General features: G+C 36.3%; 1 protein-coding gene across 1 annotated transcript in view; it reads right to left on the bottom strand.

Annotated features, from left to right (window-relative positions):
- Positions 1-14,909, bottom strand: part of PDE10A (phosphodiesterase 10A) — a 168,609-nt gene that overhangs the window by 118,371 nt on the left and 35,329 nt on the right. The window lies entirely within an intron of this gene.

The following is a 14,909-nucleotide window of genomic DNA, read 5'->3' as shown; positions in this document are numbered from 1 at the left end:
TATTACACATAAAGCTTTGAAGTCATGTAAGCTCATGACCTCATTATTTCTAAAGGTTTTAACATCCTGCACCACTATTCGGCACAAAGTCATTTTGTTAAGAAAATTAAGAGGAGAAAATGTAATTCTTCTAAAGAGGGGCATATCTTTCAAAATGTGAAGCACTAAACCTACAGTTTAACACAGAAAATCAAGCAATAAGAACTATATAGATGAACAAAACCAATAGAAGTTCAAGGACTTCAAAGAGTACTGTTCCATGCTTATTATGGGAGCATTCTGACAACCAATCCCTTCTTTTAATCAATAATGTAGTCTTAAATTTGTAATGTTTTTCTGTTACTCTGCTTCATGACCAGATACTGGATTCTTGAAAAGTAAGCTTTGTATAGCTTTAAACAGCACTGTAGTGTGGGCACGGCTATCACACTTTATAAACACTGCACACTGTATTGTGTATCTGATGCTGCAAGTACAGTCAAATATACATTGCACATGATGAACACACTTTTTTGAGCGGAATTCTATTCTTGCCAAACAATTCAGGAATAAACCTAAATAGTTTACACAGAGAGAACTCTGGCCTGAATTCAAGAAAACCAGCAAGATGTTAAAAAAAAAATGTCAACAGAGCTGCCTTTTCCAGACAAAGGGCTTTTTTTTTCCCCTTTTGGCACAGAAGTTTGGGATGGGAGCCAAGGTTCTACTTATCAGCTGTTTGATATCAGGGGAGGACTGCATGCATCAGTGGACCCAGTAGGGACCCTTGGTTTATGGCAAGTACCATGTGGTTCTTATCAGTTTGCAGGGTCTGACACTTCAACCTCTGGAGCATGAAAAGAAAAGAGAAAAAAAAGGGGGAGGGAGTGAGGGAGGCAGGAAGGCAGAAAGGCAGGAAAGTGTGCATTACTAGGAGGGAGGAGGTCGAAAAGGACTGGTGAGCCAGGCTGGACTGCTGCCTTGATTATACTCTGGCCTACTGTGCTGTGTATGGTTGCAGAAAATCCCAATAGAAACTTCTCCTGCTTTCCCCACACACACATAGAAGAAAGGAACTTCTTCTCATCCAGGTTCAGAGAAAGCAGAATAATGTGTGTGTTGGAGGGACAATGCTTCCTTTCACATACAGATGATAAAAGGGCTGCCAGAGAAATGAGGAATATGATATACTCATGAAAAAGCTTATCAAGGTAAGCATGTCCTCCAGGAAACCTATGAACAGGTGCAGTTTCTTATTGCAAACAAGACTTAAACAGCCCAAATTATTTCCCCAAATGCACAGCTTCAGCAGGACTTAACAGCTTTTGCTATTTATTATAGCAAATTATTCTCAGGACCAAATGAGCCTTATGGTATGGCACAACTCCAAGATTAAAACTTGATTGCACAAATGATCCTTTGTATTTAGTATTTAGAGAAATATTCACCACAGAAGATAATCCTCAAGTAAAGCATCTGCTTCTCAACGTTCATTCCAACTTAAAAATTAATATAATTACTCAGAAAAATATTATTTGTCTTACCCTACGCTTCCTACACAATGTGTATGAATCAGACAGCAAAAGAAAAAGTCACCTCCTTCAGATTAATTTCCTTAACCTATTCTACCTCTAAAGCTGCATCACAAGATATAAATTACAGCAGAACACGAAAAGCTGTTAAAATATCTGTGAAAATTAGTAGGTTTGTACTCTTGAGCAATCTTTGTAATTATTTCCAGGTATTTCCATACAAAAACATTTTGTCTTATACTGCAGTGACCAGGCTAATATGAATAGAGAAGAAAAAAAAAGGCTCAGTGCTTGCACAGAAAACCTTGCTTGCTAAGGATTCAGCAGAGCTCTGGGAAGACCTACTGGCTGAGGACCAGGACTGGGCAGCCTATCATAGGTTCTGTTCACTCTAATGAAGGCTCTATTATATTACTTCAAAACACTGTTTTCATAAACTGCATCATCAAAAATTGCAACATTTTGTTGCATCTAGCCATACCATGCTTCAAGTTTCATTTCTCGTGTTCTGTCAACTTAGTGAACCTCAACAGTATTGTGCAGTCAGTGGGACAATCACTCATCTGAAGGGGCAATTCTGATATTCGTACACTTTCTTCTCCAAACACAACCTACTTTTTAGGTAAATACCAATAATATATTATTACATGAAACACAACAAAAATTTATGACCAAGGATCCTATCATTTAAAAAACTGTCTATAGAATTAAACACATAACCACTGGTTTGCTATGAAAATCTACAAAATTTTCACAATATAATTTTTTTAATTCATATTTTCTTATCTGTTACTTTATTTTGGTCAGACAGGTTGTTGCTTTATCTTGTTTAGGAGACAGAGAAAGAGAAAAATAAATGAGAACCCTGAAGAGAAACATCACCTGTGGACACTGTTCTCTACACCCTATCTTTTATGGATGAATTTCTGCACTTGGAAAAAGACACCACTGCACTCATCTCAAAGGCCTGTGCATAGTGACTGGGATAATGAATTGGTGGCTTGAAGAGTATGCTGGTCCCCCTTGAGTCAAATGATAAATAAAGAAGTTATTGGTAGTGATCAAGGATCACTCCATGTGGAATCATGTGTTCCCCTGAGGCCCGTGACTTACTGAAGTTACGTTTCTTAGAGTGTGTGATTTTTGACTCTATCTACTTTAATTTGAAAACAAAACTGACAAATGAATTGTAAGTGTAGCTACAAATCTATGACACAAAAACATAAACACTGGATGTGATGCTTCATTAGTCAAGAAAAACAGACAAATACATATGAAAAAATAATGTGCATCATCTCTGAAGGCCCTATCATTCCCACTACGTTTGCTTGAGTGCAAAAAAGGGTATACTTTGTATCTTCACTTTGCAACTCCCCCTCTACTTCCTCCTTTTTTTTTTTTTTTTAACAAGATGAGTGTCAAAATCTCAGTGCAAATATACAATATCTAGTCATTTTATACAAGTCAGTTTAGGTGCTTACCTCTCAATTAGATGATAATGCTTTGTCAGCTGTTTCTTTAATACAATTAAGTAAATTTTTTGCATAATTAAATTGGGTCACAGGCCCTATACAGCGAGTATATATACTGTGTACTATTCTAGCGTGTCTTTCTTCAAATAACAAACCTGATTTGTTTGTCATATAACAAAAGTACAAAGCTACATCAAATTAAGTCAGTGACCAATTTAATGTTCACCTAAGACTCTCCCCCACCCATCATGTCCTGTGGAACCAACACAGGCCTTGAAGAACAAACCACATGGTGCTCCTTGCAGAATCTTGTTAAATTTTTTAGAATATGCTATTTCTACTAAAATATTTAGCACAATGAAGCCAATAGGAGCTCTTCATATGCCTAAAGATAATCACATTTGTGGTCAGCAAAAGGAAGGACGTTTGTTGGTACCCTGCAAACGCTGAACATCCTGTTTAGAACTGTCACCTTGATATTGACCATGTCCACTAAAAATGCTCAAATTAAAAAAAACCTACCTTGCCACACCTCTGTTGATTCCTTTACTTTCCCTAACCATTTCCTCCAGTTTTCAATCTCCTGTGCAACAATTGATGAAATTTGAAATTAAGACTTCCAAACCCCATGTGAGATGGATAAAGCAATCCCCAAACTCTCCTGTCTTAATAGAGAAACCCCACCAGACATTAAGGCAACACTGCTTCTTTCAACATTCTGATGTGATTCTGTTCAACAGCTTTATGTATGAAAACATTTGGAAACCAAAATTGCACATCGTATGTAAGTCAGAAGTAAAAGAATTAACAGAGCTAAAATTGCAAAACGAAAGGATTAACATATCACAGCTAATGACATGCCACAAGAGTAAACAATCCCATAGCACGAATTGTTATTTTATCCAGAGATAAGGCATGTCTTCAGCTAGAAAAATGATTCAGCACAGACTGAAGGGGGAACTTGTTTCCTTAACCATATGAAATTTCTCTAAATATTCCTTGGCATGTGATCCTTGAAAAGATCATAGCACAAAAGATAGGCACTTGGGCAAACACAATCTCCAAAATCCATGGAATATGTTTAAAATTTATAAAGAGAACATGTGCTTATGTATAAGCACATGTTCTCTTTAATACTAATGTGGATTTCGGGTCTTCTAGGTCTTCATTTTTACCAGGAGAGATTTTGGTTAGCTTTGGCAAATCAAACAGCTTTAGGAGTGAACAAAAAAGAATGACAAAATTATTTGTGAACAGAAGGACATTTGACTCTATTATGACCAAGTTGTACTTTTAAAAAGTTTAAGTTGATTTTAAATATCAGTTATTAAGAACATCTAAGATATAAAATTAATAAGTGTTTTACTTTTTCATTCCATCATGGACAGTACCACAGAAGTAGTAGAAAAGAGTCTACTGTGCTAGTAGGTTAACAACTCTGACAGCATGAAGGTCCATGGGGAAAAAAGAACACAACCAAACCTCAAGTCTGTAAATAAAAGGAAGTCTTTTATGTAGACTGAATAGAATCTATATAATTATGCGTTTTGATAGTAAAAACTACTAAGACTGTCCCACAGGACATTAGTATGGGAAATTAGGCATGCTATAAGGTACATTTGGATTATGCAATCATGTGTTCATCACTATTTAGACAAAACGGTAATTTCGCCACTGAATTCAGTATAACTACCTGGACAGGTTACTTTCAAGAAAACATCATAGACACATTCATAATTTTTACTATTAGTTTTAGCTCTAATTAAAATAAAATTACAGATTATTTTAACACCCATTCCTATTTTCTCAAGAGAAATGCAGTTTATGAAGTTAAAAGTCCAAACTAATCATCTTGCTTCAAGACAAATGACTCAAAGAGCACGCATACCAAAATCATTAGCTATTCAGCCTTCTGGTAACATTTTTTTTTTTTTCACTTTAACGAAATCTCTTCTAAAACAAAAAATGCTGCCATTACTTCACCACTGTCTAAGTAACAGAAGCAGTTCCAGACCTACACACTATATTATCTGACTTTATAATGCATGTCAAAATCAAATTTTTCTGGAAACTTAGACCTTGTGCACCCTAAAATACTGGGGGGAGGGTGCATGGGGGAGAATCAGTTAGACTCTTTCTAGCAACCAGACTGCTCAACCAGAGCATTCCTAGCCTGCTTCCTTTGCCTGGGCAGTCTTCGCAACCTCAGCTCAGCACAGCTGATGAGATCTGGCCTTGTTTGTGGGCACTTCATCCCACACGCTACCAGACAACATTCCCCCTTCAGGGAAAACTGCCAGGACAACCAAAGCTGATGCAGCACACTGAAAAAGATGCTTATATCCTCCCAAAGAACTGTAGCCATTTGCAGCCAAATTCCACAAATTCTATTTCAACTTGTTACTTTTTCATCTCATTTTTTTCCTAGATATATAAAACACAAGGACAGAGAAAAAACTAAACTCTCAAAGAAAAGTCTCTAGACATACACAGTCCCTATGCAGAGAGGGAATAACAAACTATCTAGCATTAGTAAAGCAACTCTATTAATGGTCCCCTATTAATTTTATCAGTTATTTTCATTATGCAGGAACATTTGTTCTACCTGATTCCTTGGAGTTCTCCATGATTTTTTTTTGTCAGTTTTATTTTATAAGCTTTTGTCCTGAAGCTCCAGTACAACTACAGCATGTCACCCAGTATCTTACTGGATGCACACAGGTGAATACCATCATAATTAAAATTACTTGGCTGCTCACTTCAGAGGCAAAGTGCAATGTTAAAATTCACTCATTTAACTTTTCTGAAAAACACACAGTTCATAGTGCTCTCTGGACTGGAGTTTAAGATTTATCCAGAACACTAGAACTCTCACCTCTGCAAGCAGGCTCATTGTCTGCTCATCACAGGAGAAAGGGTCTCACTGACACAGGTACATGAACATTCCCAGACCTAGTACATCAGGAAAGGCTTTGGTTTGTTCATAAACCTGTCAGCAGACTTGTCCAATTTTAAGTACTACTGACTTCAGCAGGCATATTCACATACCTAAGGAATTTTAAGTTATTCCCACACACAAATGTCTACAGCAGCACTGAAATAGTGAAAGGGATCAAAATTGTTGTACAAAGATGACTCTTCAACTACAAGTTTTAAAATAAGAAATCCTGCAAGGTTTTAAAAGTATTTTTAAATAGGAAATTTAAGAACTTCTCCTAGTGAAACTAGCACCAAATTGCAACATTGTAGTTCTGTAGCAATACCAGGAATTTTTGCTTTTAAAAGCAGCCTCACCCTTATAGTAACACTTGGGATTCCCCCTGGTTTTGTTTCTTGTTCAGGCCCTTCCTCATGAATCAGGCAGGGGCAGGGAATCCAAAAGGATGACTGCAAGGATTTTTCTCTGAAAGTTTAGGTCCCCTTGGACTGAAACACGCCCCCCTCTGCTTCTCCAGACACAAAGTAAGCAGGGCCTTGCCTGCATGAGGCTTTGAGTGGTGTCAATCTTCCAGCCACGATAAAACTAAATAACCCTTAGCCTGCCAGACATGAAGTTCTGATGGTTTGCCTTTGGTTTGTGGGCTGTTTCTTTAAGCTGAATGACAATTAGGTAGAAATAATCAACAGATGTGTCATGCATGTTTCAAGTAGTAATCCCAGGCTCAAGTGTCCGTGGTTTATCCGAAAGGATTTCAAGGCAAGCCACAAGCATCTGTAGCTGGGAACATTTGAAGAGTGGCTAGATCCTTTCAAATCTGTTGACAGCCTTGAGAAAGTAGCATGTAACTACTCAGATTGCAGGTCTGGTGAGGACAAACGTGCATGGAGTCATTATGGGAGAGAGATGCCAGTAATTGCTTTGGCCTCTCCGTCTAAGGGTCCAGAGTCATGCAAGTGGCAAGACCCAAGGAGCCTCCAAAAGTTCATATAAACTTTCAATGGATGCTTCAAGCTGGTCACAGCCTTGACTTCACATGCTAACTCACTCATCCATTAAGACACAGCCCTTTACAGATAGATCTTTTTCTGCCTATTATAAGGGGCAAACAGAGTTTGGGTACTTGGGAAATGTGGAAAAACTGACAACAGAACTTAGTAAAAGGGGGCAAAGCAAACATACAACTTATTAGCTCCATGTGAGTTTAGCCATGGATTGGCATGGATTTCAATGTCTGGAACACTGAGGAAGTAAGAGAGATAGCTGTATTTCTACTGTGTGCAGGCATTTTTACACATATAATGGTGAATCAAATAAAACACACCAAAGATAGCTGTTTCTAAATAGAGCTCAAATATCATACAGCTTATTTTCTGCCAAATTCTAAAAACTCACTCATTTGAAAGGGCTCATCATCTTCATGAAATGATTTAAAGAGCCACAGGAAAACCATCTCTGAATCCTGCCTTCACAGTTCTATCAATACAACACAGAACATAGCAAACACAAAAGTTCTAAGAGGCAAGTAGATTTAACTGATGTAGTACGAGCAAAGGCCAGATCCCTAGAACGCACAAACAGCTTTAACCTTCAGCCAAGCTGTATACTCTGTCCTTCCCTTAAAAGGGAAAGACTTAAAATGTTAATGCGACACACGTATTGCAAACTCTATGCTTGCTCCCACTGACATACAAAAAAATATCACCCGCAGCATATATTAAGAGACAAAGATTATGCATAAAAAAAACTGTGAGAGTTTTTACGCATTTTAAAAATTAAGAGGAAATGTACATAAAGTTATACTTTTACCTAGTCTGTATTTGACACCAATCCTGCTTCAGTTTGCATTCTTAAGGTCTTCTATTAATCAGTCCTATGACCCGTTACTGATAATGCTTGCAAAAAAAGAATAACGTATAGGAATTACACCATTACAAAAAAGTAAAAAAGAAAATTTCTATATATTACTATTTTGCAGATGTGCATTTGTGGATGTTTTGTCATTAACAGGATAATGAAACAAATTTAGCTTTGATAAATACAAAGTTGGCATCCACCTTGACAGAAGTGCTGTTCCAGGGTCTGAAATAAATTATAGAGTAGCAACACAACCACAGGAGCCACATTATTGAGGCCACGATGTCTTTTACTCATATTTTTGTGTAATCAATAATTATAGTCTCAAACTCACATGTTCTCAATTTAGTCATAGCCTATTTTTACTTTTACCAAATGTTCGGTCCCCAAATCCCAAAATCATACATTTTAAATCCCAAATAAATTTTCTGCTCTGATCCACAGATTTAAATAATGGTATTTTAATCCACAGTACCATACAGAAACAGAACTGACCCACACTTCTTGGAAAACACTGCCAATAGAATACAAGAAACTGAGAAGGCATACATTTAAAATAATTATTCAAAATATAAAACAAGAGCTCAAGTGAAGTTTCCACATTAAAAGAAAAACTATATTACAAAGAAATTAATTAAAACAAAACCAGTAACTTCTGATGTCACATGCTGTCAATATTCACAGCTGGGTCTCTCTGCTGCAACTGGCAGCATTGGAAGAATTTAAATCAGCAAAAGGAATGCAACTGTCCATCCTCTACGTAGGAGTGATGTGAGCAACTGTTAGAGGAAAGCAGTAACCCTTCAGGCTTTGCTCATGTAAGGAAAAAGCTTTTCAATTAGCATTTAAAATTAAAAGCTGCAACATTATTTAATTAAAATAATGTAGCTATTTGGCTCCACTCACACAACAGTTTGTAAAAAATCCTCTCCTTGAAGTAGTCAGAGGCCTTGCACAAAGAGAGGGCAGAAGCATTTAAAACAGTGAATGAAAAACAAACCCTACAGTCTGCAGGAAGATCCAGTATTTTCAAGTTTTTTGGGAGAGATTAAAGTATTTTGAACTAATTAACTTGAAATTAGATCCCTGGCTGACAATTTGGAAGATTACTTGGGTCAGAAAAAGCCTTTTTCTGTTAAATGCAAGTTTCACTGTTCAAGACAAGTTTATCAAAACATTTGCAAACTCCAAAGACTAGACTTAAGAGGCAAATAGCTCAATTTGTTTCAGAAATGGTAAAATAAAGTACACTTGCCTTTGGAAGAAGGGGAGAAGACACCCAAAAAACCAAACCATCACAACAACTGCCAATACCGTCAAATTAACAGTACCTCAAGATTTCAAATGAATGATTCGCAAAACAAGTTTTAGTTTCCAGGGGGCACTGGCACTGTGCCAGAGTCAATCCATGACACAGACAGAGCTTCACTAGAAAGAATCTCATCTGCATTTAGTCAAGTTGGTTTAAAAAAAAAAACCAGAATATTCACATGTACACAATTTTTTACTGTAAGACCTCAAGTAACTAATCAAAAAGGTAATGCAATTTTAGACCACGCTAGCACGATGTTATCCTTCTTTAATGCCTGATCATGAGATGTGACACAGGAAAACACAGGGTTATTGAAACATGTAAGCAGCAGACACTTTCTAGATACTCACTTGATACACCTAATAACCCTTCAAAGGGAATCCTGCACATTAAGTAGTTTTGAAAGTTTGTGTAGTGGTCAGACCTGAAACACTTCAGCAGCATTTCCTTAGAAAGTTCAAGCTTCAACATTCAACATAAAGTTTTGCTAAAATTAAAAAAAAAAAAAAGAAAAATATTAAAAGGTCACTGTCATCCTTCCCTGCTTTCCTTCTCCCTCAGAAAACTATTAATTCAAAGTCCCAAAATAGCCATTCTCAGGCATTAGAAAAGCCTGGGAATTGCTTACCTAAAGAGCACTAAACTTTACAGGGTAATGAGCATTTAAAACAGAAACTCTTAAGTGGAAACCATAATACAGCCTTAATTATATTTTTGTTAATAAAAATAGAATTGTTCTAGAGAAAAAAATTCCATTTCCCCTTCTGACATCGTTTTTCCAGGAGATCTTGAGGAAGTTCTAAAGGCCAAACCACTCAGTAGGAACCAGGAATTCCACATGTCCCATTCTGGTACCCATCAGAGACTTCTTCAGAACCACGGTCAGGAGGGACAGTTTGTTTTCCATTTAGGTTCATTTTGTGCCATGAAAGCAATTTAAAAAAAATTTCAAAATGGAATTCTGAGGAGAGACATCCTAGCACAGAGAAATGTGACATTTGTAGCTACTTTTCACAATGTAGATTTAAATGCCTCCATTTTCCACCTGTAAAATGGCTTCTGTGTTAGAAGAGTAAAAAAGTAGTAGACCAGAAAAACTTGTGTAACAAATGAAGAGAGTTATGATCTTTACTGCCATTCACTTATTTTTATGGTTTTTTACATTTTTTTTTCTTGGAAGCCTTTCACATGGAGGAGTGGCTGTTGAATATTGTGATAAATCTATGGTCAAAAATTCTACAACTCAATCAAACAAGGAAAAATAGAAAAGCAAAGCAGACATTCTCAGTTATTTCAGTCAGATTGGTCAAATAAGTCGTTACAGTGTCAGGTTGCAAAAACCGCTATCATATGTAGAAGGCAAAGTCAGTTGAATTATTTTATTGCCAGGAATTTGATGCCCTTTTTTTTTTTTTTTTTATCATTAGCCTTTTAAACTTAGGGTATTTTTATAAGTAGGCAATGACCAACTGCTACTGTCTTACAGCACAGATTATTTCTGTCAAAAAGCTGCATGCTTTATTCAGACTCCTCTAAGATACTAAATAAAACCTTTTAAAATATATATTATTATCTTATTCAAGGTTATCTCCTCATATAGTCATTAAAAGCTAACTAGACTCAAACATTTAATAAATATAGTTAGCAATAATAAAAGACAAGGAATCAGAAGTAGCCAATTTGCAAAAGTTATTTAAAAGCACTTAACATAAAATGTCATTAAAAACATGGAAATTGTTTTCTCTCTTCACTACTTACATGGCTTGCAGAATTCATAAATTGGTATAAATTTTATTTTAAGCAGGTGCTTAAGCTGTAATCCTCTGGCTATAAGCTTTGCCTTTGTTTTTCCTTTTTCAGCACATGCATACCAAAACTTGTCACTAATCTGCTAGTCTGTACACTTGGTGACTGAAAAGAAGCAACATTTTTCAAATACAACACATCTGTTATAAACACTTGAGATCAATTTAACTATGAAGAGTAACCAACAGGTTTTATATTTTACTTAAATTTTTTTGGTCTAACCAATATTCCTTCAAGAACAGAAACTATTATTTTCCAGGATTTCTATTTTCTTTACTATTAACCTTAGCAGTACACATTGCTACACACAACCCATAAAATACCAACATATTCAGCAGGTTTGAGTGAAAGCAGCTATATCTGTCTCAGCTTCAGTCTGTAAGCAACATTCCCTGCTTTTTCCTTACCTTTTGTTCAAATGTGGTAACTATTGAAAGTGTCACTCAGGCACAATTTATGACTGATCTTGCAATGAGCTGGATATGAATGATCCAAGTATGGATTCAGAGTTAATTTTGGCTCTCTGCAATTTCAAGACGTGCCTATGCAGGCCTGTTCAGTTCTGAGCAGTATTTAGTCTGTGGTCATCTGTAATTAATTTAATGATGCAATGCAATGCAATGCTGTGGGAGTAAATTGTGGCATCAGACCCTCATTGAACTGTTTTCACAGAAGTATCACTGAAATGAGGCTGAAAATATGAAGGAAAATAAAAAAAACTTAATACAACGTCACACAGGTGTTACTGTGCAATTATCAGCATAAACGTATCCCACAAAGTGTCATGGGATTTCTGAAGCTTGTTTCAAGACAGTTCTGGAGCACACTAACAAACCAGGTTGGGAATCCTGAGAAATGGCAGACAAGTTCTAGCAATAGAGAAGAAGCTGAGGGTCTGACTAGTAGATTTGTCCTCCTCTTGAATGAGCTCTTAATGAAGTATGCTGATTTAGTTTGCACAGATGCACATATCATTTAAGCTTTAAAGTAGTTATCTGCAAAAAGTGGTTAAAATTCTCTCCAAAATATCACAAGAGGATGGATTAGCATAGAACTAACACAAGGAAAAGAAAACAAAGAGGAATTTCATATGTACATCTAGTACAGTAACTCTGGATTACCAAAGGAGAACAATTACAAATATTTATAGTTCCTCTGCTCCAGTTGTAGATTCAACAGCATGAGATGCAGTCCGAATAAAACATAAGCTTACAAAAACCTTGTATTAATACTCTTGTTAGTGAGGCTGAGCCAAACATTGTTCTACATTGTTTCTATGTAGTAGCAGTACTATTTTTTGCTATAAACTGCAAAATGTATAATACTAAAATTTAAAGAACTTCTATAGATGCATCTGTTAGTAAAGAAAATACTGCCTCTAACCCTGCATCAGATTAGATATGCAGTAGTGCCCCTGGCAGTGGCAAACTGCCACTGAGCATGTAATTTGATGAACAATCTTAGTGTCAATGTCTAGAAGCATTTATTCAGTTATCACAGAATAATCAGAAAAATTAAAAACGTATATGAAAGGCATCTATCTTCTAAATTTCCCACCTATCCTCTACCTCTTACTTTAAAGTGGTGCAGGCAACACTCTTCTTCTGTTTGTCAACACAAAATAGGTCATCTTTTTCTCTCACAGCTATGTGATACCCACTATCCTTTCAGGAACATTAGGATAACTGTTACTGCAGAAATAGTAGTGGAGTCATTACACTACTCATAGCACTCAGATCACTTCTGATAGTTCAACAAAAAATAAAATATGACCATGGCTGAAAAAAAACCCAAAAAACAAAACAAAACTAAAAACAACAAACAAACAAAAACCCCCCAAGAAATATAAAAGATGACCATAAAAAAAAAACTTTTTTTATTTTTAATAAAATTTCTATCCTGCTTTTGTATCTGTACACGCAGAAGGTGACCAAATGAAAATATTATGAAACCTCAGGCATAATATCCAAAGTATGGAAATTTACTTTTCATCTGGCCTGCAAAATACCATCTTGTCTACATACTTTCTCATATCCAGAATTTTTTTTCTATTTGATACTGTTGCTGTAAGTTTATGAAAGATAGTATTTTAAACTGAAACACCAGCAGCATTCACATTTGACCAGAAGAGTATCTGAAATCAATAAATTGGTAAAAAAGAATGTTGCAAAATCCCCTCAATTATTAAACATTTTGGATTAGGTAAGTTTTAAAATAATAGGCTAGGGGGCTTATTTTCACAGCTGGATTTGCCTTATATTTTATCATCTATCTCGGGAGTGCAGTAAAATCCCCATGGACACATCTCTATAAAACATATAATGTTACTCTGGGAGCAAAATTTACAAAAGGAACAAAACTCCCTGGACTGGACAAACCTAGAGAGAAAAAAGAAACAGTTGCTTCATCACTGTAATATGAATAGTACCAATTAATTCTAATGTGCCACTCCTGAGCAACATACACTGAACAGTGAACTGCATTCAGAGGATTTAGTTTACTGCCAATTTTTTCTGCCTTTAGCCAACAAGCAAAACTGGAATAAAGAATTTAAAATTTCTTAGTCAACATTTAAAGCTGTTGCCACTGTCAAGCTGATGATGCTAATTTGTTGTATTATTACTAACCTGCCAGACCCCAGCTGTTGTCTTAGTCAAAACCTGAGTTTTCCAATAACTAGGAACTGCAGTAGGAAAAGCCTACTTTTCCTGGACACTCTACAGTAATTAGCGTTTGAAATATAAATTATGAATTATAATTTAAGACATTCGCTAAATTACTGCTCCCATCTATCATCCTATCTCTGCCAAAAAAAAAAAAAAAACCCAATCCAGAATCAAGAAAGTATTATTTATTTCAAATACTTTTTCTTTAAACAACTGAGAAACAGTTTCTACATGATGCATCTGCCAGCTGCTGCATGTAACAGGTGTAACCAAAATGCAGCATTAGAAAATGCTGCATTTTGATGTGCAAACAGCTGAAGTGCTGCCTGATTTAAACATTCCAAACTGGAATTATTTTTGTTTAGCAAACATTGTCACATGAAGTACCTTCAACAGAGCCCCACAACATATGGGAAATGACTATTTATGTTTAACATTTCATTGATATTTATTATTGGTTTTACTCCCATGTATTAGTTTCCAATGGGAATCCTTGCCAAAAAACCACTAATTGTCCATTTCTCCAACTCTTATTAATTCCTTCTGTTTGGACTGCCAACATCACACATCCTGATTTCTCCTCTCCTTTCAAAAAGTTTCTATCCAAAAACACAATCAAGCTGTCCTGCTCCCTGAGCTCTGTGGCCCTCTACTCCTTCTCCTTTCTCCTCCAGAATTTGTTTCCTGTCATTCTGGCTTTCCAGAATGCCACTCCCTCTCCTTGTAGTTTTGTACCATTTCTGCATCATACAGCATAGTAATCTCTCCTGGCAAAGTAGAAGCACTTGCTCATGAGCAGCTGGAGAAGTTGACGTAGCTTTTCCACACTCACTGAACACAGAAGTGTTTTAACCACAGAGACAGCACAAACAAGTACTTTCTCCATGGCTCTCAAGCTACTTGAGTATACATGAATTGCACATAGTACATACTAGAGAGCGCCCAACAACTGGAGCCGATTTCCTGCAAAGGAGTGAGGGAGAGTTTCCACAGATGGTTACTGAGCACAATTTAGAAGAGTACAAGCAAAGTAACACTGATGGACTGAGCCCTCAGTTTTCATCTCAGCCACTTCAATATTCAACAGCACACTTGCCTCTGATATTATGCTAGGCTATTATGCTCTCACAGGCACAAGAGAAGGCAAGCCATGCAATGGCCAAACCAGATCCAACCACTTCAGTTGGAGATCTTCTCATAAGCATTACAAGAGTTTCCATGTTCAAAAGCTGTATGAGTACAAGCTTAGGGTATTCTTTGCACCTCCAAGGCTTTCAAGTTTGACAGAAGAAATAACAAATTATTCATTAATCTCCACATAAAAGTAGAGAACTGTCAGTGATGGAA

This window comes from Pyrgilauda ruficollis, unplaced genomic scaffold (genome assembly GCF_017590135.1).
Source record: "Pyrgilauda ruficollis isolate IOZ18807 unplaced genomic scaffold, ASM1759013v1 scaffold145, whole genome shotgun sequence".
In the NCBI taxonomy this organism is placed as follows: domain Eukaryota; kingdom Metazoa; phylum Chordata; class Aves; order Passeriformes; family Passeridae; genus Pyrgilauda; species Pyrgilauda ruficollis.
This window is presented reverse-complemented; position numbering and strand designations above follow the sequence as displayed.